The sequence below is a fragment of the Balearica regulorum genome, chromosome 3 (genome assembly GCF_011004875.1).
Source record: "Balearica regulorum gibbericeps isolate bBalReg1 chromosome 3, bBalReg1.pri, whole genome shotgun sequence".
NCBI classification, from domain to species: Eukaryota; Metazoa; Chordata; class Aves; order Gruiformes; family Gruidae; genus Balearica; species Balearica regulorum.
In genome coordinates this window covers 100,472,788-100,497,119 of record NC_046186.1, presented here as the reverse complement: position 1 = coordinate 100,497,119, position 24,332 = coordinate 100,472,788, and the positions used below count along the sequence as shown (strand labels likewise).

The 24,332-nt window shown below is 44.8% G+C and overlaps 1 protein-coding gene across 3 annotated transcripts in view; it reads right to left on the bottom strand.

Moving 5' to 3' along the window:
- TRERF1 (transcriptional regulating factor 1) overlaps window positions 1–23,899 on the bottom strand; it is a 103,273-nt gene extending 79,374 nt beyond the window's left edge. Inside the window, exon 1 of one of the 3 annotated variants that reach the window (XM_075749169.1) lies at window positions 23,522–23,899. The gene's annotated coding sequence lies outside the window, so the exon portion shown is untranslated. Of the gene's footprint in view, window positions 1–23,187; window positions 23,466–23,521 lie in introns of those variants that run through there. The other 2 variants (XM_075749170.1, XM_075749168.1) reach the window with 2 other exon arrangements.
- Between the last annotated feature and the right edge of the window lie 433 nt (window positions 23,900–24,332).

Sequence of the window (24,332 nt, the reverse complement as noted above, 5' to 3'; positions counted from 1 at the left end):
GAAAGAGCGCTGGTGCAGCTACAGGGCAGGTAACACACAGATGGCATTGAGAGAAGTTGAGACTTCTCTTTCCCAGGAACAAGGAGAAAAGGTTCCTCAAAGATTTACCAGCTGAGTTCAAATCCTGCAATTTTGTTTGCCCTTGTCACATGCTCCCATATATGCGCATACATGGTTGTAGTTGCGCATATATGGTTGTAGTTACTACTGTATGTAATTTGCTTAAGATCAATCACTTTGCATGCCAGGGCAGCAAGGGAAACAGAAATCTTGCACACAAGAAACTCATTACCTTATAAAGAAATAATATTTCCAGCTAAAATTTGCTCTTCAGTTTAGTCAAATACACAAACTTAATTTGTTTCCAGTTTTGTTTCTCAACTGAAAACCTGTGAACAGCAACATAAGAACACCACGTGTAGTCTCAAAAGGTGGTCAAAGAGGTATTTGCTACCCAAAATTTTGAGTAGGCTTCATAAATTGAGCAAATCATTTTTTTTTAGTGATGTTCTCTATTGTCCGCTGCAAGCAATAGTGCCAGGTCGCACTCTGAATACATTGCACAAGGGCATGCTTTGAGTTTAAAATGAGAGGCAATCAAGAGGTCTGTACACAGAAGGAAGGAATAGAGGCTTTGCTTTTTTTAAGGACATATGATTTCGGTGTAGCTAAATTTTGTGTGGCGACTGATACTATATATATGGTATCTGATATACTATCAGTAAGGAGTATCCGACAGATTAGAGCTCTGCGCTTTTAAGAAGACCTACATTTCTGGCCCAGAGGAGCAATGAGGACTGCAAGCATTTAACTCGAAATCAGTGACCACATGTGGTAAGACAGGCTTGCCAGGATCTGATCCTTAATTATGACTTCATCCCGCACAGCTACCTTGAAAAAGGATCAGCTGAGACATCTTGCCCAAAGCAGCTCCTACAGAGCACAGCCCAACCAAAGAGGAGACCACAGTGCCAAAAATAACAATAAAACAGTTTTCCCCTCAAATAATGAGGTATCCTTTATAATTCAGCACTATAAAACCGGATTTGTCAAGTTCTAAATTGGGTTGCAGTAATATTTCATTACAGCATAAATCTTCCTTACACCCTAGTAAAGATGCCTAATAATTTAATATGCTATATTTTTTTTAATCTGGAACTTGTCAAAAAATTGCCCGAAATAGGCATCTCTTTTACAGCCCATTTTCCATATAGGTATAGATTCCAAAATGTAACTGGTTCACATTGTTTGCATGGAAAAATGTTTGCAAAGGGCATTTACATGTAGACTAAGAAAGGTTGTAATTATCTCTCTTGGGTTTCTTAGGTAGGTCAATGCGCATCCTACAAAGGCTTCCGTATTATCCCATGATACTCATTCAGCATCATTTTTTTTCTGAAAACAGCAGAACCTCTTGAAAAGAATTACACCAACAAGTAAAAAATTCAGAAGAAAAAAAGTGGGATTCCAGAGCCAGAACTTTTAGAACTTTTTTTAAACTTTTAATAAAAAGTTTCACAGCCCTTTTTTTTCTGAAATGGATTACTATAGAAAATGCTGGATTACAACTGCCTCATATACTACTTCAGTTGATAACATGCACAGACTTCACATAAAAAAGAAATAAAAGAAAGGAGAAGTATTTAAACAGATAGGGAAAAAAAAGAAAGAAAATATACTGCCAGTACTTGTTGTTATTAAATTTGTAATTCCCATTCCCTCCCAGCTAATCAGGTCTGTAATAAAACAAACACAATTTCAAAGCAGTTACAATGTCTGTATAAGCCAGCACGGTAAAAAGTTACGAACACGACCACATCAAGCCCTATGGAATATGTACATTTTTCTTCATGAAATAGATATGATGAAAACGGCTACATAAATGTAAGATTGCTCAGAGTTTGAAAAAACAGTGATGTCATTATTTTCCTGCTGCTTCTGAGAAGTAAGCACAGTTTACATCCTCACTTCCTGCTGTCTCGCTTTACTTTTCTTAACCCAAGAAACACAAGACTGGCACCGCAGCACTTCAGCGTTGGGATCATTGGAGGAAGTTGGGATAACTCCGTTTTACATCTCACCAAGCCACCTTTAACAGCAACTTAATAAAATCTGCACTGCCAGGAGGTAAAATAAAAGGTGAACTGCCTTCTTATTTGCTATGTCCCTACAAGCATGCACGCTTTTTTGTTATTTTTTTTTAACTCCCTTCCCCCCTGTTCAGGCAGGGGTCACTGGCAGTGTAAGGAGAAGCTAATTCATGGTCCTGATCCTGCAAACTCCCGCTAGGAGAACGCGCCAGAAAGCATCTAAATCGAGTACGCAGCAATTAAGAAGCGTTTGACTAGTCTGCTTATCGCATGATTGCACTCCCTGGAGTAGAGTCTTGATACAGGCTTAAGTCAAGATAGTGAGTGTCACAACCATTTCACAGCTTGCTGTCAGATCTTTGAGACAATTTCAAAGCGGGGGGGGGGAAGTAGGTTTCTTTCAGGGGGTTTTCTAAACTTCAAATATTTTACACTGGGGCAAGGCTTTAACAAAAATGTTATTTTAGGTAACTGACTCACTTTTCCCTGAGATGAAATGGTATCAACCCGTTCCTGAAAAGCGAGGCAATTTAAAAGCGGTTCCCTAAAAAAAAAAAAAAAAAAAAAAAAAAAAAAAGGTAGGTTCATACCATCTAAGGCACTTCCTAACCCCCTTTTCAGACTAACATACAGCCAACCCCGCTGCTTCCCTCTTGGTTCCCACATTGAAACAACGGGAACTTGACTTTCCCCCGACTTTGTTTCCCAAACCGCTAAGCTTTCCTCGCCCCAGACGCCCCTCAGGGGTGCTGGGGTACCCGCAGGAGAGCAGAGACTGAGAGCCTGGGGAGGGGTGGTGGGGGGGTGTGTCCTGTATTTTGCTTTTTTGGAACACTGGGACTAAGACTGGTAACAGGAAACTCCTTACTTAACCATCTCTCCCAGTATTCCCAGGAAAGAATCTGCTTGAAAAAGATTTTTTTGTAATTAAAAAAACCCCCACAAAACCCAAAAACAAACCCATACACAACTACCAAGAACCCAGTTATCTAAGATTAATGCCCAGCCAGTTTCCCCACAGTTTTTAAGAACTGGGTTGGGTTTTCCAGCCAAGGAGGAAGTGAGGCCAGACTCCGAGAGCCGTTGGGCTGATGCCGATCTGCAGAAACTCCATGGAGTTCAGTAAAATTATTCTGCATTTATTTATAGCTCCTCCAATAAACGTAAGATCTGGTAAAAATGAGTTTCAGATACAGAAACTGTACTAGCCTTAAAAATGCAATTCTAGCTCATTTCTGACTTTTGAGTTGCTCAGATAAAGAAGGACCTGTCTTAATTCCTGTCTTTCTAAATTTGCTTCCCCAGGCATCTCAGTTAATTCAGTGCACCCACTACAATTAAAGCTTACTTTTCTTGTTCCACTCCGTGCTTTGTATTTTACAACATATGCAGTTGGATATACACAAAACACATATTAGAATTTGTTTGGTTTTAAACAAGTGGTACACAATAAATATAAATAATATAACTATCTGACCTTACATTATCAAATCACCAATACTTCAACCAGTGATTTTTATTCAGTTACCATTCTTAACAGACACACACCTCTCCAAAGAAAAACCACACAACACCAACACAAAGTTTTTTCCCTAGAGTAGTATTTACTTGTTGAGAAAGGTTAATGTTTTCCTTAACTGGGACATTTTTTATAGCTGGGAAAACAATGCATAAAGAATTGGCTAAATTCACATGCTTGTACATCTATTACTTAAAATATTTCTTCAAGGAAGTTTAATCAACAGAGCTATATCTAACACACAGAGTCACATAAGTAGTGCTGACCACAAAATACTACCAACAGAAATACTTGTATAAACAGCAGAGGAAAGACATGGCAAGGTTTATCACACAGGTGGATCATCTTGCTAGTCAGACTCAGAGCTTTTATGGCATTATAATTAACAGTATACATTTTTAACGATTACAGCCTTGGGTACTCTTCGTACCTGGCAGAGTTTACATCTACTACTTCCAATGCTTCCAAGTCTTGATTTTGAAATCAAGCTACACCAATTAAATTATTAAAATTCTCAACATTCACTACTGTCCTCCCTTTCTTCAAATCACAATATACACCCAAAACCTAACCCCTCTCCAAACAGCTCTTCCCAGAGGTATGCTTTCTAGGTTTTCACCTACAAAAGAGGCTGGAACTTGCTCCAGCAGATCTGTGCAACTTTGATGACTGAGTTTTCAAAATAAAAGCCAGGAAATTAGTCATGGTAGAGTAGCATCTCTAGCGGACAGTTTGGGTGGCCACCAGCAAGATGCGCATGGAAGGATATGTGAGAGAGGAAGATTGGTATCTACCACTTCCTCCCTTCCACCAAAAAAAAAAATTAAAAGAGGCAAGAGAGTCCTTCCTCGCTTACTGTGGGCTCAACCCCAGGCGGAGAAGAGGGCCAATGCTGGCATTCATGCACAATGCGGAGAAGGGGCAAGACCAACAGATCAGGTGGGGAAGTTATTTGCAGCCACACGGTTTCACCAATTTGGTTAAATGGTGACTCCTTGAAGTGTCTCAGAAAGCAGTTGTTAAAAAATAAGACCACAAACCTGTAAGGGATCAGACCTCCAAAAGGACGGTCCTTTCCAGTCACCAACAGCTATGTGATACCTGTGTAGCTCAGGAAGTTCATCAGAACATCCATACTCATAAAAAAAACATAGAACATCCTACACCACACCACCTCCTCCCTATGGCAAACCCACAGAAAAGGCTCCTTTCCCCCACCTCCCACATGAGGAAAGGAGGGCATCACCATGCCTCGAGTCACTGTAATAGGAAACGCTCCCTAGGTGGAATGGGCAAGTTCTTCAGGAGCTGGTCCACGCCCCAACCCCAGCACAAAGACTGTGCAGTGAAGTGTCCAACCGGACTCAATCCACGGGCAGCTGACAAAAGGCAGCGCTCTTCCCAAAGACATTTTAGAAGCTAAAGCAATCAGTAGCTACCCCTTTGACAAATCTGACCAGCCATATTTTGGGTGCAATCCAGAGCTAAGCCAGACCTGTTCAGCTCTAATCCAACACATTTCACCCATCACACAATGCTGTCCTCAAGGACAGCAACAAAACTGGTTAATACTCTACAAAAAAAAAAAATTACAATAAAATTACCACTACCTGCAAAAGGTCAATGTTTCTGGCAAGCAGGCAAGCATCATATGTTCCTCCAGAGGCCATTTTGCTTGTCCTAGCACCCTACCAGATCCATCCAGCTTTCCAACACAACCATACCTTGCAAATGGTGGACTTTTGGGCACTGGAGGGTGTTGAGCCTCTCTGCAGCCAACCGGCCCCACATCCTCCACCACGTGTCCCCCCAGTGAGAGCAGAGATGCTACCAACGCAGGTACAGAAGGAACAGGAGGAGCGAGAACAACCCAGAATCCAGTCCTGCTTGCTGAAAGATAAGGAGCTGAGCAAAGGAGAGGTTCTTAGCGAGAGAGGACCCACTCCTAGCACACCCCCAGAGTGCCACACTTTGCCATACACAGGGCCCAGCAGTCATATCCTAGTGGAAGTGTTCAATAAAACCCCACTTTTCCCCACACTTCCATATCATTCATAGGATAGCAAAGGAACAAAAAAGACTCCCTGGGAAACAGAAGGAAAACCATGCAGAAAAGCCTCCTGCTAGACCAAGAAGATGCCCACCTCTGTGAGCAGGAGGAGAAATGGAAACCAGCAGACTGAATCACAGAGCATTAAGAGCTGGGTGGATGGCTGCTCTGCCAAAGGAGATGTAGCCAGGGAGTAACTTCCACAATGGCTCTGAGGGCTGCAGGATAGCTAGAGGAGAGGAAACCCTCATTTTCCTTCAACAGCATCACAGTTCTTAAATTGCCTTGGGCAACCTCCACACCACTGACCTAACAAACACCTTCCAAAGACCTCAGTCTAACGCTCTACCTTGCACTACTTTCTTTCATTTGCCTCTTCCCACAACTCCCATCCACGTTGCAGCTTCCCTCCCTACCTTGTGGCTTTTTACACAGGTCTGGGCACAGCAGCATTGCACGGCACCAAGAAACAAGGGAGCCAGTTTGCTCCCTCCCAAGCCACAGTGAGCCCAGGAGAAGGAAGGAGGAGCCCCAGGCAGAAGAAGAGCCCAGCAGTGATGCCAGCCCCAGCTGGCAACAATCACAATTTGGCCAAATCCAATTAACCCACCTGCAAGCCCGGGTTCTGGTGGACTGGTGACTCCAGACTGTAAAGGCTTCACAGGAAGCTCTACCTCCCTGACTGATGCTCTCCTTTATCCTCATTAACATCATTTGCTTATTTTTATAATTTCTGCTTAGAGCTCTGTAACACAACTAAGCCTCCACTTTGCAAGCACTAGTATGAATTTTCCACAGAGTTTTAACCACACAGTAATTACACAGGCTAGGTCTGCTTCTCTGAAACTTCAAATATTAATTATCAGTGAAAGGTCCATGTTAATAGCTTTGCTTTTTTTTTAAGCTTTCTGGGATCATTACTTTACTCCAACTTCATACAGCTGGGAAAGAGAAAAATGTAGACAAGCGACGATGGCAGGAAGTAAGGTAGAACTACCCTGTGAATTAGTAAGAAAAGGAAAAACTGATAGATGAATAATGCAGGAATGATGGATTGGGTTATTCAGTTGCATGCAGGGATATGACTGTGTGACAGGGCAGTATTTATACCACACACACATTTGGCGAGTTGGAGTTTCTCTTTTGCCATCTCTCATGTTCGTTTATGTACCCTGCTCCCACCGCTTCTACTGAGAGCCACGCTCTCTGATGGCCTGCGCTGTCTCCTGGAGATGGAAAAGCCTGCTTCTGGGTCAGTTCCGCACAGTTTCCTCGTCTTTCAAGTTATACATGCTTCCATCGGAGACTATAAACCAAACCCCACAAGGCATAGACCATTTCTTGCCCATTTCTTTTTTTCTGGATGTTTTTGGAAGTAAATAAAGGGTATTTCCATTAGAAACAATTCTCCTTGCCCCAGGATAAAAGATGATACAACACAAAACCATTTAATGCCATTTGTATTTAAAACTCAACAGTTTCAAGATCAATCTTCTTCAGCTATTAAAACAGGTCAGAAAGATACTGAGGGGAGGTGAAGCTTACACTTCAGACAGACTGCTTCTGGTATTTGAGAGGTTTAATATAGATACTATCTCATAAACTCTTCAGCATCACATTTATGAGCAGAGGGACACATTTACTTCTTTGGATAGGAAAGATGGAGTAGATGACCATCACATCACCAACGAAAACTGCTATGTCATAAAATAACCTACAGCCATCTGAATTTCTAAGTTCCTCTAATGAAGTAGCATGTGCCAAGCCAGGCAATCCTGATGAATTACATTAGAAGCTTATGGACTTCTCAGAAATAATTAATTTGCTCAGAGCTGCATCTGCACAAAGGCATACATACACTCACGCTTCTGAAATAAATTCTGACTTCTTACATCCACGTATTTTCACTTCAGCATAAATCTGTAAGATTATTAACTCTAATAAAGCTCTAAAATGGATGCTAAAATGGTGTTTGAGGGCAGCATCAGACATTCCAAAAACATATATAAGCTGAATTCTAGTGCACTATATAAAGGCAAGTTTGAACTAGAAAGCTTTACTGTGATTTGTGGTACTTTAAAAGCACTCTTGTAACAATTTTAATAGTTTAAAATATTGGAGCTCAGTCCCAAAGAGATGTAGCTAGCGCAAAACTGCCATTTTAATGGAATTTTTGCACCCTCTCTCCATGCTCTACTTTATAAATAAACCTCTAGACTTTTTATTGATTTTTTTTAACATGATAGATTGAGCCTCTCTGGCAGAGAGGGCCAAAGAACAGCACATGAAAAATTACAGGTTCACAATTTGTGAAAGGGACAACAATAACACAACCCTCAAGGGAAAACGGTTGCACTATAATGCATATATGCCTGAGTTCATTGCTTTTCAGATCAGCACTCTGTGTGTGGGTATATCTCAAGACCTCTTTATTCAATTTACTGTCAGAAACAATTAAAAGAGTATCATACACAGTTATATCACGTGCTGTGCATCTTTTTTCAGTTACAAAGCATAAACTTGACTTCAGTGTCTGACCTGAGTAATGCTTGTTCTGAAGTGGTATGGGACGCGCTATCAAAATTATCTCAAAAAGCTCTGCAGTAGTTCAAGGTCTAAGTTCTGGAGGTGACAAAGTAAAATTATTCAAGCAAGGTTTTATGGTAAATATAGCTACAGCTAGGGTAAGTTAATATAGTTAGCCCGTCTTACAGGGTCCTGCGCCAGCCAGCTCATCAGGATACTGTCCCACTGACCCAAATTCTGTAACCAGCTCTGCCTGTGTGAACATCACCAAGTGCATTTGTGGTCGAGCTGTGAGATCACTACTCCTCCTGCGACCCAACTCAGAAACATACTACGGTGGCAGAATAAAAACTTACTACCCATGTACGTGCATGCAAGTGTAATGGACTCCTAACTCACTCACACAAAAAAAGACACCGTTAGTTTTCTGACACAGAGAGGGACCTACTTTGGACGTGGGATCCAATTTTCAGTTACCAACAATTTGCAAGGGATAAGCAGAACGGCTGATACCACTTTCAGGCTGCTTTCTCACAGGGAAGAACATGAAGGACAACCGAAAAAAGAGGAAACACAACAGAATGCCGGCAGCAAAACCTAAACTTAACAGTACAATTATAGATATTTAGCAGTATTTTGTCTTTATCCCATTTGGTCTGTCTCTCCTTACCAGTGTCCTGTGGTTTTTTATAAATCTGGATCTGTTCGCTATATATATGTGACTAGATTAAAAAGATTCTTTGAACACATGACTGTGCAATATCGTTTGAATTCTTTGCAGGATCTTGCAAACTCCCGTGTGCTTAATTTTAGAAACAAGGACACACAAAAAAAATCAAAACCCCAACAACAACGTCTGCCATTTCCATATGTGCTCTATATTTTACTAGTTCTTTACCAGAAATGAAAAAAAAAACCCAAAAAAAAAACCAACCAAGAAACCCCCCACAAAAAGAACGTTAGGGGCATTATGTCTTCCCTGACACTTTGAAATGTAAGATACTTCTGAACTGTCGGTCTCCTAGAAATGTGTTACACCCAGCTATAAGCTCCCCAGCTGATATGCAGAAGGAATGGCAATTCAGAGAGCTATTTGTGGGGAAGTGAAGATGCTGCAACAGCAGTATCAGGGATGCTGGGGAATTCTGGTCATGCAATGCCCCAAAATTATTTTCACTGGACACAGTTGCATCATTCCAAGTCCAGAGCAACTACAAGTCTCCCCACATCTTCCTCTCAGTGGTTGTTCTTCAGATGATGGAAGGAGATGCAAGATCAACAATTACTATCATGGTAGTAACCAACAGGGACCTAATACACATGCATGCAATGCAACGGCAACCAGTAATACAACCAGAACAGCTCGGGATGCTTGACAAGTGTACAGGGAAACGTGGGGCCAAAGAGTGGGAGAAACCCAACTACAGATTTCATGTCACATCTCCCACCAGTCCATACCACCTAAGTCACCAAGCAGGGGTGCAACGCAAGTCCAATACAGTTCCTGCGAGCTGGTGTGCCCATCAGAAGGGCCGGTGCTTTTTCCTTGATTCAGCCAAACCAGATATACAGACCCAGATCTACTGACTCCTCGAAGATCACACCTCTGCAGTTGAGCTGTGGAGCTGAAGGACCAGCACTGCTACCAGCCATGCTGTTGCCCTGCGAGGAACACGACCTTCGGAGACCAATGGTTTCAACCTGGCCTTTTTGCTGGCACTAAACTTACACAATTCTTTATCCCCATAAAGAGTCTGGTTTCTAAATACCACTCCGCCTCGGCTCGCAGGCACCTGCTACTGACAATTATCAGAGAACATATGTAAGAAAAAAGAATAGCATATGGCTATACAAATAACTACAGCGATGAAGTGCTCCTCGCAAGCTCTAGAAGGGACAAGTAGTTTCACCAGAGTTTTCCAAGGGGCTCCGCGGCGTGCACGAGCACCTACCGTTCAACACACGCACACAGAGTAACACCAACACGCACCCTCCCGGGACATCCCTCAGCACTTCCCCCTCCATCCCCTTCTCCTCGACTGCTACAGAAGAAGAGCTGAGCCAGAAGGGACATTAAGGGTGGGGGGGGGAAATACAAAGTGTGTGAATGGATATCCACAGCTTTCATGTGCCAGGAGCCCGATCCAAAGCTGTTCCTACAAGCCTTCCCTCCGAAGGCGCCCGGAGGCCTCCTCGCCTTCCTCCCAGGGCACGGCGCGGCTGACGAGATGCAGGATGAAAAGGGAAATCTCTCCACATTGCGGCGACGGGTGGGTTTGTTTTGCTGTATTTTTAAATTTTTTTTTAACGTAATTGGGATCAGTCCCTTTCCCACTCCCTCAGACCTCCCAAAATAGTAAAAAGATAACTAAAAACGTTCTGCATGTAGGACATTGTGGTGGTAAATTTAAGAAGAGGAGAGTCAGGACGATCGTTATCCTTTTGCTCTGTCTCTGTGCACATTTGGTACCACCACCATAACAGTACCAAGCCTGCTACATTCGAACGCATAAATTCAACACTGCGTTTCCCCCTTTTCTCTTCTTAATGTATTTATTTTTCCTCTGGGAAGTGACTTACTTTAAAAAATGCTTTATGATTAAAAAAGGCAGCAATCAACTTTTCAAAATGCCAACTTTAATTTGACTTCTCTTTCCCCCTCCCAGCTCCTCAGGCTCTCACAGGAAAGCCCCGTGCCTCCACACTTCACATTCTGCTGCAGCTTCAGCCCCAGCATCAACCCCAGAAGGGCACCCCGGAACCTCCATGTTTCTGGTTAGAGACGTGGCGCACTCTGTTCCCTGCCACGGAGCTCACCTTTGCACATGGGACATGCAGGCACAACCTAAGAGCCCAAGTTCAAAAACCTGCTCAACCTCACAAGGGCAGGAGGTTTTAACCGGCGGGGCTGAGGGGACGTGCCTGTGCGACGACATGCCCCAGCAAAGTCCAGACCTGGTCACCAGACCTGCAAAAAGGCAACGCACCTTGCTTGCTTATGCTGCATCGGTGATCCCAGGAACAACACGGCCTTAGGGGGTCACCCAGCCCGGTCACACGCACGGCAGTGAAATAAGTTATGTTCCCATTGATTTCGAAAGGCTTTAGACTGGGTCTTTATTTCTCTTCATCAAACAAAATTCAGAGCATCTATGATGAAGTTACCAACGTGGCACAGTCAGTAAAGGTAGACTCACAGCACAGGGCTAATACTCAGTTAATAACCCAACGGGGAGGAGAAAAACCTCTGAATTTAGCATGGCTGACATAAGTTGTGATGTCATTTCCACACAAAGGCTAGTGAAAAAAAATACAAAAGTCTTTTTTTTTTTTTTTCTTCCAGATCCAAGATACAGAGATATGTAAATTGCTTGGCCTCCATTTCAAATAAACAGTGCGAGATAACCCAAAAACTTAATAACTCCTTCAGCCTTCATTCCTGCGCTTCAGAGGACTCGAAGCCTACAAGAGGATCAGATCACTGGGAGAGCAGCAAGCCAAACCACTTGTACAGGCACGCAGCCTCAGCGCCGTCCCACCCAGCAGTGCCAGGAGACTCTGGTTCTCACTCTTCAACAAGATGTTTGGGGTTTTGGTTTTGGTGTTGTTTTTTTTTTTTTTTTTTAAATTTTATTTTGGAGGAAGTGATTTTAAACAAAGCATACAAAGGAAAAAAAAAAAGCTTGCTGTAACAACTCTAAAGGATTTTTGGTACCTTTATGGTTGACGTTAACAATTCTCTAAGGACAGATTGAACAAGCCAAGGAAAACAGGTGAAAAGCAGAGAGAAAGAGCATCTAAGAATTATAAAAGATGCCCAGCTAAATTAACAACAAAATAAACAGAGAAGAAAACACTGAAAGAAAAGTCCAAAAGTACAAAAAACCCCAACTTACTGAATTTGGGTAACTCAGAAAAGGCTGCAGAATAATTTTACATTTTTTTTAAATATTAAGCTTTTTTTTAAAATAGAAAACTCCCACTTTTCCCCCCAAAAGTAACCCCTCAATACAAACTTTGCCCTTAAGTGCTATGCATACCTATTATGCCAGTAAATAATTTTAGAAGTTGAGAACATTTATGAGAAAATTCAACCTGGAGGGTAATTTTCCTGAAGTTTCTGCTTGGCAAATGAAAATAGTGTTTTCAACAGATGAATATCCTTCCCTGTAATTGTTATTCTGTTACCATCATGTAAATTGGTGTTTTACACAAATGCAGCTTGAAATCTACCTAATGAAAAAAAAAATATTTAAAAAAAAAAAATCAAACCAACCTGCACAGGACAGGGCAGAACAGCACTAATAACATGTAAGCACAGGTTTCTAAATAATAATAAATAAAAAAAAGTTGTTACATAATTTATTCACTTTCCTACTAGTTTCACAGATTAAGATAGCAGCACCATGAGATAACTAAAAGATTTCTTTTGCCTTCAGCTCAGTAATTTACAAGTGTTCAGGTTTCACTGGGTTTTGCTGTTGTTGTTCACTAGGAAAATACTGGGGAAATAACATTTACCTGCATTCCCAGTCCAGAAAGCTCACTAACTGCAGCTTGATACAGGCACATGCCCACTGAGCACCATAAAGAAAGATTTACAGTAAGTGGTGACTAATCTTTACAGCGTATACTGTACACGTATCACTGAGTCAGCTTGAAAGTTCGTTCATTCACTCGAACACCGCTTCTTCCATTCTCCTCCTCTCTGATCTGCAGGCAGATCTGAAATCTGCCTTCCCTTCATTCAAGGAGACCTTCTCATTGCCTTAATAGGTAATAGGTGCAGGTACAAAAAACTTACTGCTTATACAGGATTGACCTAAAAAACACGCACTTGCCAACACACCAGCATAGAAACAAAGAGACCTCAAAAAAAAAAAAAAAAAAGGCGTCGCATTTTTCTTTCAGCAAGAAACTTCTGTGTGTGCAAGGATGGGAGTCCTGCAGGAAGGGACTCTCTAGGGGGCATAAACCCACCCTGCTACTGGAAAAAACTTCCCAGCTCCAACATTTGGCAATCTGATAGTACAAAGCCTGCGAGAAATGCCCAGTTTAAGGGATCTGGTTTACTGGTAACAAAAGCAGCAGCAGCAGCACACAGGCACATACTATAGATAGCTGGAATGGCCACATATGACTTTGCATTTGCTGAAGCCTAAAATAAGATGCCCCACTCTTTTGTTCTCTTTTTTTCGTTTCTTGCAATTTACATAATTAGCAGTATGGATTTTCCAGAAATACCCTGAAAGTAAGAGTTCTACCTGGGGGGAAAAAGAAAAAAAAAGCTGTTTATGCTAAGGATAGCACAGGGCTTAAATGTAAGGGTTTTCTTTACATAATTGAATCCTACCATCCACTTTGTAATTATGATTCTTCAACTAGAAGAATACAATTATTAGAGTAAAATGATTACAGCAAAGAGCTACGTTCGTATACAGACCCAACCTTGCACCGTCTTCTGTCACACAGGTAGTTCAACTGACTACAATACGAGCAGGCATTGCTACAAATGACTAAAAATTGAAAAATTTGGCCCAATACTGAGCACACTTAATCCAACGGAAGCCTTTCCATCAACCAGCTTTACGTAGTAATCTAAGTGCCATTGCCACAACGTCTGCGCTGCAACCTTATTAGCTTTGGATCATTGCCTACTGGCTGAAAGCTAGTCTTTAAAGCCAGATGAGCCCATGTTATTTTAATGAACCCCTACTTTAACTAACGATCAAGTAGTTAGCCGAGGGATCGTATGCTGACAGACTTCCAGCATGAAAGTAACGCTCCTTTCATAAATTATCGTAATTCTGCGGTATTAGTCTATTGTTTATATATGCGCATTCGACATCCAGACTAAAATTTCTTCTGAAAGTTGGAAATCGTTGAAATAAAAGTGTGCTAGGACCTTATTTTACCATTCCCGCTCATGTTAAGCAGTGCCTTACTATGCAGGCAGCCACATTTGGCTTAACTTACGTTCTTTTCATTAACAAAACAGCACTTAACCCAATGTCTTTTTTCTGCGCACCTCCCTTTTCAGGCATATTATTTCTTTAAATCTAAAGCTGTTTTTAACTTCAAAGACTAATTTTTTACTACAAGCAAAATGAAGGGTAAAATTCATCCTCTGCAATGCAACTTTGGTTTTCAAGTATATAAATGGTGAAGCCTTTTTTCATTTTACCTGCAAGGCATATTCTCTTATTCATGCTTTTTCATTATAATAGCAGCAACTTTAGAAAAGTATTAAAGTTCATTATGAACCAGCTCTTTCAAATTTCATAGTTCCAAAAACCCCACTTTTCCTCACTTCAGAAAAATTTTGCTTCTCATTTTCTACTTTTATCAAACGCATGCAGGCAGCAGCAATACTTTTTCATCATGATCCATGCAGCTCAGATACCAATTTACTGAACTCTGACAGCATAAAACAAGCTTATCTGACGAAAAAATATAGAGAATTACTGTTCATCACCACCACTGAGAAACCTCTTCCAGTCTTGGAAACACACAGCATCAATGGAAAAAAAGAGGGAGAAGCTGCCTGCCCGCACTTCTGCAAACATTTTGGCTAAGAGGAATTATTGCCACCTTAAAAGGAGATACATCCCTACCATACTCAGAAATACGGGTTTAGCGTAGTTCTGAATATGAATCTCACTTTTCCAGACATAAATTGTCTGCTAATTTAGAAACCTCCCTCCACTCCCCCCGGCTCTGTCCCTGATGCTCTGCCATGCGGGCTTATAGAAACACATGGGGATGGGTGGCAGGGCGTTCCTGCAGGTGAGGACTGCAGCGTAATTAGCGCTTCACCGCCTGTGTTCAGAGACAACCTCTAACAAACCAGCTACCTGGTTCTTACAATCTGTCTTATCTTGGTGTGATCAGGAGGGTGAAAGTCCTTCCGGACAGAGGTAAGAATGTGCCATTTCTGACACTCAAATGCCAACAGAGAACATCGCATCCTGCCCTGCTTGGCGTGCTACTGCTCGCAGCAACTGTGTTGCCAAAAAAAAAAAGTCAGAACTTCAAACAGCTTTACTCAATCCTTTTATATAAAGTATCCTGGTTCAGCATCTCACCGCTAAAGCGCGTCAATCTCTGAGATGGTTTTCTGCCCTATTTTTGCCAGGAACTCATTAGAATATCACTGCAAGTACTTGTTTATTATCATTGCTGTGATGCTGAATTCACGTTTTTACACTGATCAATAAAAACTAAATCAACACGCTACACACCCAGCCCACACATGAAGAAAATTCATTTAACAAGATCAAAGTTGTCTACCTTCTACTACTGTAAAATCACAACCAGCCTGTTGGTTTTTGCCAGTTGTCTTTGAAGAATGATTGGAAATGAACAAAAATAATTCTGGAAGCATGTACTGGAATTGCAGATACAAAATCGAGATAGGAAGACACAGGCAAATAACCACGTGGGAGACCTTCGCTTGAATTCAAACTGCATGGCAGGCCAAAGAGACAGCTGGAAGTATCAACGCTCCTGCAAAGCTGCCCCATGCAATGTAGCTTAACATTAACCATTTCTTTTATCAAAATACATAGGGGTTCCTTTGAAACAGTGAATATAACCTTTCAAAAAGTAACCAAAAAAACCCCAAAAAGCGAGCCAGCAAGTTAGCATCTGAACCGTTTCCACCCATTTCCCCTCAATACATCAGGAGCACAAGCAGCAACAAAACTGCGCTCAACGCTGAGCTACACGTGACATAAACTTGCGGTTCAGGTGACCAAAGCCTCCTGCGCTCAGCGCACGCAGCTCTGGTAATGGCCACAGAGCTCACGGTCACTTGAACTCTCACTGCGCCCTAGGAGCCATCGCAAAGGCGATGCTTTCAGCCTCCACAGAGGCTGCAACGCGCGGCGCTCAAAGGAACGTGTTGCCAACTCAAAGGAGACCCCCGCTCTGCAAGGTAAGCCCAGCTTTCATGCCCCAGGTTGAAACAAAACATAAGAGGCAGGACAAAATGAAGCAATTGGGAAGATATTTAAGGAACTCTAAGTCAATATCCTAAATATTTCAGGGCTTTGGCAGCCTACATTTTGGGGAAAAGAAAGCTCGGTTTAGCTATGCAGGGTCTTCTAAGTATTCATGCTTGTGGCAGATTTCAACCATTGAAAGACTGGGCAGCGTCCATTTTTTATTTAATAACTGCTACAGTTGCTAACAATGCAAATCTTAACGTCATAAAAAGAGCAAATAACCAGCAAATTTCCTCCTGAAATAACAATGACACTATTTACTAATCAGTTGTTTGGGGTTTTTTTTCTGGTACAAACAGGATCTTCCACCAGGACATCTTCTCCAGCAGCAGAAAGAGAGAGCGGGGTAGCAGCAGAGAGGAAGCACCGGCGGCACAAGCCCACGGCAGCCCTGCCAGCCCCCATCCCACCCCAACACCCAGCAGCTACAGACCCTTGCCACAGAAGCCCCCATCTACCTGCTCCTTCTTTATGCATCGCTACACTGGCCAAAGGAGTAAATAATCTTTAGTCTCTGATCAAAATGAGTGTTAACAGAATCTTTTTTTATGCCTCCAAACTTTCACAGATTTATAAGGAGGTATTTCCTAATCTGCAGGATTTAAAAACAGTATGCAAAATTCAAGTACATGGGGGATCTCTTGAGAAAAAAATACCACGACATACGAATAACATACTTCAGAACATATTTCCTGCTCACCAATAAATTGTATTCAATTCTGCATGCAGAGCAGAGGGCTATTTCGACTTATGCAAAGCTCTAAGAGCATTCCTTTCACTAAAGATCGTACTCTCGCAAGAGTGCCCATATGCATTTGTGCCATAGGACAGCGGGGTGTACCCCACTGACCGGTCCAAACCCACATGCCAGGATTGTAGTGTGTGTTCTGTTAAGAAAATGAAAGAAGTTACTATTTAGGTCAAGTGTAACATTAAAGAGAAGAGGGGGAAAAAAAAAAGAAAAAGAAAAAAGCCTTACTAATATAACTGTAATTGGCATAACCATCCAAGTGTAAATAGAGATCCTTCCAGGAAAAGGCATTTCTAGTTCTGATTTGGCATGTGAAACATGACAATACTGGGAAAAACACTTTTCTGCTAGTACAATTGGAACTCAGACGGGACTCTTACCCACAGAAAAGTGTTGCAAAACCCCTCAGTCCCCTAATATGCACTATTTTACCAGCAGAATTTTTGGTTTAAAGGGGAGAATGTATTTAAGGTCATTTCTAAACACATCAGCATTAGCTACTTTTTTTTTTCTTTTAAATATAAAAACTAGAACACAGACTTCCCTCTTATCCTCCCCCACACCCCCCAAAACACACATACACTAAAAATATATAAATAAAGGAAATGAAACTTCCCCATCAATGAAAATGGGGGGGGAAGTGGAGAACAAAGACAAAAATGGGTCTGCACAGCATCTTCTATGACCAACTAAGAGTCAAATGACTTTTTTTTTTTTTAAAGACAGAGAACTTCAGCCATTTTCAAATTTTAAACTTAATAGCCACTTGCTTCAAAGGGTTGAGTACTTTTTTTTTTTCCCACAGTCTCATGCTGAAGTTATTTAGGATTTGATACTCACTTAAAGAGAAAGTACCTGATATAAATTCTGCACCTCAAACTGACCCTGTCCTTTAAGAGCCCTGGTAAGCCTTGTTCTAGCCAGACACTGTGAACAAAAACCTCTCACCGTCAGGGACCTTTTAAAAAAGAGCTGCTGATAATTTAACACTTAACTTATACCTGGTTTGCTGGGGCAATCCTTCCCCAATCCATATCTTTGCAGTCTTCACATTCCAGGGTTAGCTGGAGGTTTAATACCCGAGTCTGACCGTTTCCTCATTACTGAACATGAGATTTTTGACAAATGGAAAAAAAAAAATCAAAAAAGACCATCTACAGCAATTTTGCTTTGCTATAGATGCAATGAAGTCTAAACACGAAGAGCAAAAAAGAAAAAGACAAAGCAAAACAAAACCTTGCAGCACTGCACTTCAAGGACATATCACAATGCAGGCTCTATCAAAAATCTTACCATGAGCAGTTGATGAGGGGAGGGAGGGGAAAGCCAGCAACCATTTTCTTGCTGAACTAAAAAGACAGGAGAAAATTTGTGATAAGGCCCCGGACGGCTGCTTTAGAAAGGCACAACTGGTGGGGTAGGGAAACTCAGCGTTGTGGCCACCGGCCTGGAAAATGACCCACACACCAGCCCAGCTGACCCGCAGATGGGAAGCTGATCGATTTGAACTGTAAACTAGGAGAGAGACAAACCAAAAAAGAAAATTAAAAAAAAAAAAAATTAAAAAATGAACTACCTTTTGAGTCTGCATCATATCAGCATCTTGGGTCTTTCCAGAATAAATCATCAGTCAACTATGAAAACTTAGGTGGGCTATTTGTGTGAGACACGTTACTCTTTGTTACAGAGTAAGCTGAAACCACAAGACTCATTTCACTCAGAACCTCAAAATATACCCAACGCTACACAGCTCCTCCAAAACGCTGCAACATCCCCACTGTAATATGGAGAGTTTAAACTTTTTTAAAAAAACCCTATTATAGGGTAATAGGTTATACATTAAAAGCATGCCCTGGGCTCCCCACACCATTATCCTCTCAAGAAGAAAGTAACGTAAATGATGTATTTGCCTTGTAGTTTCTGCGGCAGCAGGTTGTAACCTGAGCACATTTTCCAGTTTTTCCCCACACAAATCAACGTCTTTTTTCTTTCTGCTGCTGTTTCGAGCAGAGCCAGGTGAGCCCGCACCCCCACCGCCACAGAGCGACACAGCCAAGCCAGAAAGAGAGAAAATAAACCACTGTCAAAAATACTCTTCCTTCTGCCCACAGAAACCAATATCCAACAAGAACCAGCATCGATACAACTTGCTGACCGCCCACGTTACCTACTTCATCCTCGCAGGTGGGCTGGACCGCGCGCTACCTAAAGACACACGTGCAATGGCAGCAGCAGGGAGATGATGGTGCAAGACCCTGTCCGGGGCATCTCCAAACCCAAGGGGAAATACTCCCCCAGGCTCTGCAAGGCAACTTGGCACATTATTGCGTGCCGCTCACAAGCAAATTCAATGGATGTCTTAAATCTGTTTCGTTTCAAGCAAAGAGTTAAAGAACAAACCAAAACTGATAAAATTGTTGCTACCTTTCTTTGAACCACACTCAGACCTACTCTTTGAAGGAAGAGCCGCCTTTCTTAAGATATATTTGAATGTGCTATTTTTGTCTTTATCTTAGAAGGCCTGATTTCCCCTCACAGCCCTGCAATTGATTACAATAATAGGTTCCTCAGAGCTGGACAAGTTAAGAAGAGGTTTTATAATTTCATATGCAGCAAAATGTATGGAATTTGCCACCTTCATTATTTTTAGTTTCAAGTTCAGCCCCCTCACCCCCTGCCCTACAAATACTCACCGGCGCAGTAACTCTACTCCTCTAGGCAGTGCCATGGAACGCAATGCGACCACTTGTGCTGCTCACCTTACGTAAAAAAAAACAAGTGCATGGCAGCCGCGCCAGGCAGAATTCATACCTCATAAGAGGTGCTTCTACCTACATCTTACAGGTGGAGAACAGGCAAAAGGACCCGTTAATTTTAGGGACAGAAAAAACGTAATTCTGATCAGAATTTTTCATTGGAAGCTATGCAGCCCCCTCCAAAAAAAACCCAAAACAAACAAAACGCAAGGGGAGGAAACAAATTGTTTCCATATCAACAATTATTTTGTATCTATCAAACATTGCTTGCTTTTAAAAAAAAAAAAAACAAACCACAACACATATTTCTAAGGAAGCTGAAATGAAACTGCCTTCTCTTACAAGTTATTGTGACACATCACAAGGAGACACAGCCTTCCAGCACCAGAATCTCACGATGACGTTACAGATCCCAGGGCCCTTCTTCTTTAGTTTACTACTGTCCCATTACAGTATTGGGAAAGGAAGAGAGGGCAAACACTTTGCCCAGTGAGATTTTAAACAACATATTCCCCACTTGATTAGAACAAATACAAAAATAAAATAAGACAAAAATATTCACAGCAAAATATTATCTTTCCGCTTTAGGAAACTTACGGTACATTACAGGACTGCTCCTCTTACGCTTTTCTCATACTCCCTGCCAGATGCCAAGCTACAAGCATTCATAATGGCAAGCCTCACCAGATCACTGCAAGAATTAAAATTGCCAGAAGAGAGTTTTGAGTTTAAAATCTAGGAATTCCTTTTTTCCTACCTAGGCTAGCTGAGCGCTACCCAAAAGCGAAACAAACCCGAAACAAGGACTCACTTTATGGTCTTAAACGCATACTGGAGTATTCTCAGAGACAGGTCACCACCAGTAACATAAAAGGTCGAGAAAACTAAAGGGCTAAGACATGGAGACTTTTTCAGTCTATCCAAATACAGCATGAGTCAATGCTAGGTAGAGAGGTTAGTCACGCTGTGGTTTATTTACGCTAACGCTGGCCCATGCGGGAGTGATGTAAACACTGGAGACAAGACGCCTACCCAGCTACCCCTGGCCTCATCCCTCTCCTCCATCCCAGGGAGGGATGCCAACGGCAGGACGTACTTTGATAGCAGCGTGATTAAGCTCTGGCCTTAGCATTTTACCAACAGGACGATTCTCCACTCAGGCCAACTTCCACAGTGAAGTGCATTACTTGTATTCGAGCTTTCTTGGCTTTTCAAGATACCCTGGTTTGACTACTGTGCCGACAACGCTGCTTAGTTCCTTGTTGGAGCCTCCCAACTTCAGAAACACAAGCTGCTTCTCAACGGTAGTGGAACACATCGTAAGAGCGTTTATTTGTGCCTAAACTTTTGAGTAGGGTATATTCAAGCCTTAAATTTTTCCAAAGTATATCACACTTTGTTATAGAGGAAAAATGCCTATAACACATTTTCTTCATATGAAAAATCACTTATCTAAATTCTAAACAAATATATTTATTTGTTTTAAGCAAAGCTGCATAGCTTAACTTCCATGCCACATGTGCACGCATGGAGCATTGATGAAGCAGCATTTTTGTTGTCAAATATGTGCCTTGGACATGCCTTAGGAAAAAAAGGTACGTAGGGCACATCACGCCCCATCGCTTCAATGGGTAACAAAGTGAAATGGGTTATTTCTAGATAGATGCATCTTATTAAAGAAATGGCTCCATTCTGATCCAATTTAACATCCAAATAAGACCATGAGGTAGATAAGCGATCATGGCAAACAGCTGCATATACCGCATGCAGGAACAGTTCATGCATACACCGACGTCATTACAAGGACTGGTCACTTCATCGTGACGCTGTACCCTGAGTGAGGGCAGGGGGCAGGTCCCGGGAGCAGCTCTGGGGGCCGGTGCCCCAGGCAGGACAGGTACAGGCAGTGGGGTGGTTCGGGGGGCCGGTGCCCCAGGCAGGACAGGTACAGGCAGCGGGGTGGTTCGGGGGACCGGTGCCCCAGGCAGGACGGGTACAGGCAGCGGGGCGGTTCAGGGGTCCGGTGCCCCAGGCAGGACGGGTACAGGCAGTGGGATGGTTCGGGGGGCCGGTGCCCCAGGCAGGACGGGTACAGGCAGCGGGGTGGTTCGGGGGGCCGGTGCCCCAGGCAGGATGGGTACAGGCAGCGGGGTGGCCCCGCTGCACAGCACGGCAGGCCAGGCCCAAGCTTGCCAGCTGAACCCTCCCCTCTTCCCATTAGATACTCAGAGTAAAATTATAGCTGTCAAAGACATAAAACTTCACCCCCAGTGATTACCTGCTTAAAACATTAATCATGCAGTTAAGCACTTTGCAACGTTTTCCATAAATAGTTTAGTTATGGGTCATCATATTTATTTTGCTGCTATCATATTAGTCTGTAAAAAATCTCGGAACCTCACCCATAACCACCGGAATCACAACCAGTGCTGGTGCACTGGGACAGCAAGTACAGGTCAGATTTGACTGGGCAAAGGTATCAACCCTGCTCAGTTTGCATCTCGAACAGTGCAGCCTGGCCAGTTGACTGGCAGAGGCGAAAACCGCTCTGTAAAGTCAGCAAAAGGATGAGTAGGCATTATCCACTTATTAACTGGTTAACTGCCAATTAATTTTACTTGCAAATCACCTCGCTGGTATTTAAACATCTGGCGAAGAGTTTTTGTTCGTTAACATCCCCCCCACACACACCCCCGTATTTTGACGGGCCAGAAAACTGAAGCACTTCAGCGCCCCGCCAGCGCCCAACCCGCCGTACATTCCTCTCCCGTGGAAAAGGAGGAGAAATTCACGTTTCTCCCCAACAAGTTCGCACCCAGCGGTGCCACCCGGCCGCAGGGAAGGGCTCCACAGCCCAGCCCCGGACCGCCCCGTTGCTAACACCGACTGATACCGAGACCGTGCCGAGGGCGCTGCCGGCAGCCGCGCCACGCGGAGGAGGGGGGTTCGCGCGTGGGCCGGCCACTCGTGTCAGGGGCCGTGACGGGTGCCGCGGGACCGCCGCTCGGACAACTTCCGCGGCAAATCCCGCCGAGCCGGCCTTCCCCGCCTCCCCTCCCCACGCCGGCACGGCACGGCGCGGCACGGCGCGGCGCAGCACGGCGCGGCGCCCGGGACCAGGCAGCGGCGCCGCGGCGGGGCGCCCCGGGACCGGCCCGCCGCCCCCTGCGCCCACCCCTCCCTCCCGGCCCGGGCCGGGCAGGTACGGGGCAGCGCCCCGCTGCCGCGCCCGCCCCCAGCCCGCTCCCGCCGCTCCGGGCCCCCCCCCGCCCGCCCTCCCTTCCCTGCCCGCGGCCGGCCGGCGGGGAGCGGCGATCGGTGAGGAGGAGGAGGCAGCAGGCAGGGCCTCGCCTACTCGCCGCTGCAGACCGAAAGTGAACTGCAAACTGCAAACTTTTTTTTTTTTTTTCCTCCTTTTTTTTTTTTTCCTTCTTCTTCCAGCGCAGCCCCAGCTCGTGCAAAAATGAAACTTGCGAAGCATTCGCCTACCTGGCGTGAAGTCTGCAACAAGTGCAGGCGCGGGGGCCGGGCGCGGGGAGCGGCGGGGCCGGGCGCGGGGCTTGTGTCGGTGTCGGCGAGGAGGGAGCAATTGCGATATTAATTTATTACAGAGCTGCCTCGGTCCTACTTCACTTACAGTACGGCGCTCATCCTGTAAACAAATATCGCTCCGCCAGGAAACATACTCCCCCCGGCCCGGCCCCGGCCCCGCTGCCAGGCACCCACCCCGGCGGCGGCACATGGAGCGGAGCGGGGCGGGGGCCCGCCGCACCCCCCCCCCCCCCGCCCCGCGCCGGGGGAGGCTCCGGCCACCGGCACTTACCTCCGGCACGGCCTCCCCCGTCCGCCGCGCTGCCTTTGCTGAGTCCGTTATGCAAAAAAAAAAAAAAAAAAAAAAAAGAAAAAAAATTCCTGGTGTCAGCAAATCGCTGTCAAATTATTTTCTTGCAGAAGAGAGAGGGGAGAGGGGGAGAAGGAACGGGGGGGGGGGGGGGGAAGCAGAAGCAGAAGGGGGAGGAGGCTGCGGGAGGCGGCGGGATCCCTCCGCCGCGATGGGTCTGGCCCTGGGTAGCGAAGCAGGAAGTAAGGTGTCGGCGGCGCCGCGGCCACGGCCGCCCGGCCCCGCGGCGGGGCGAGGGCGAGGGGCGCCCGCCGCCCCTGGGGGCCCGCCGCCGGCCGTGCGCCGCCGCCGCCGCCTCCCGCTCCGCCGCGGTCTGGCCGGCAGCCCCTCCTCTCAGGGCGGCGAGCGCAGCGCAGGTGCCGGGGGCCACCGCCGGCGACCTGTCAGCGGCTCCCGCCGGCGCGGCGCGGCCGGGGCCGGGGATCGGCGGGAGGCGGGCGAGGGGATGCCGCGGGCTCCCGGCGCCGCCGCATGCCGCAGGGCGGTGGGGCCGGGGCCGGCTCCCGCTCCCGCCCGGGCGGCGGCGCCGGGGGGTGACAGCGGCGCCGCGGGCCGACACCGCGCCAGCCCGGGGGCTGAGGGGAGGGGGTCCCGCCGCCGAGGGGTGAGGGACGGGGATGGGGGTGTCTCTCCGCTGCCCGGGGGCTCGGGGCGGGGGGGGGATCTTCCCTGGCGCCGATGCTGCGAGTGGGCAGGCGGGGGCTGCCCCCTCACCCCCGCCGCCGTGGGAGTT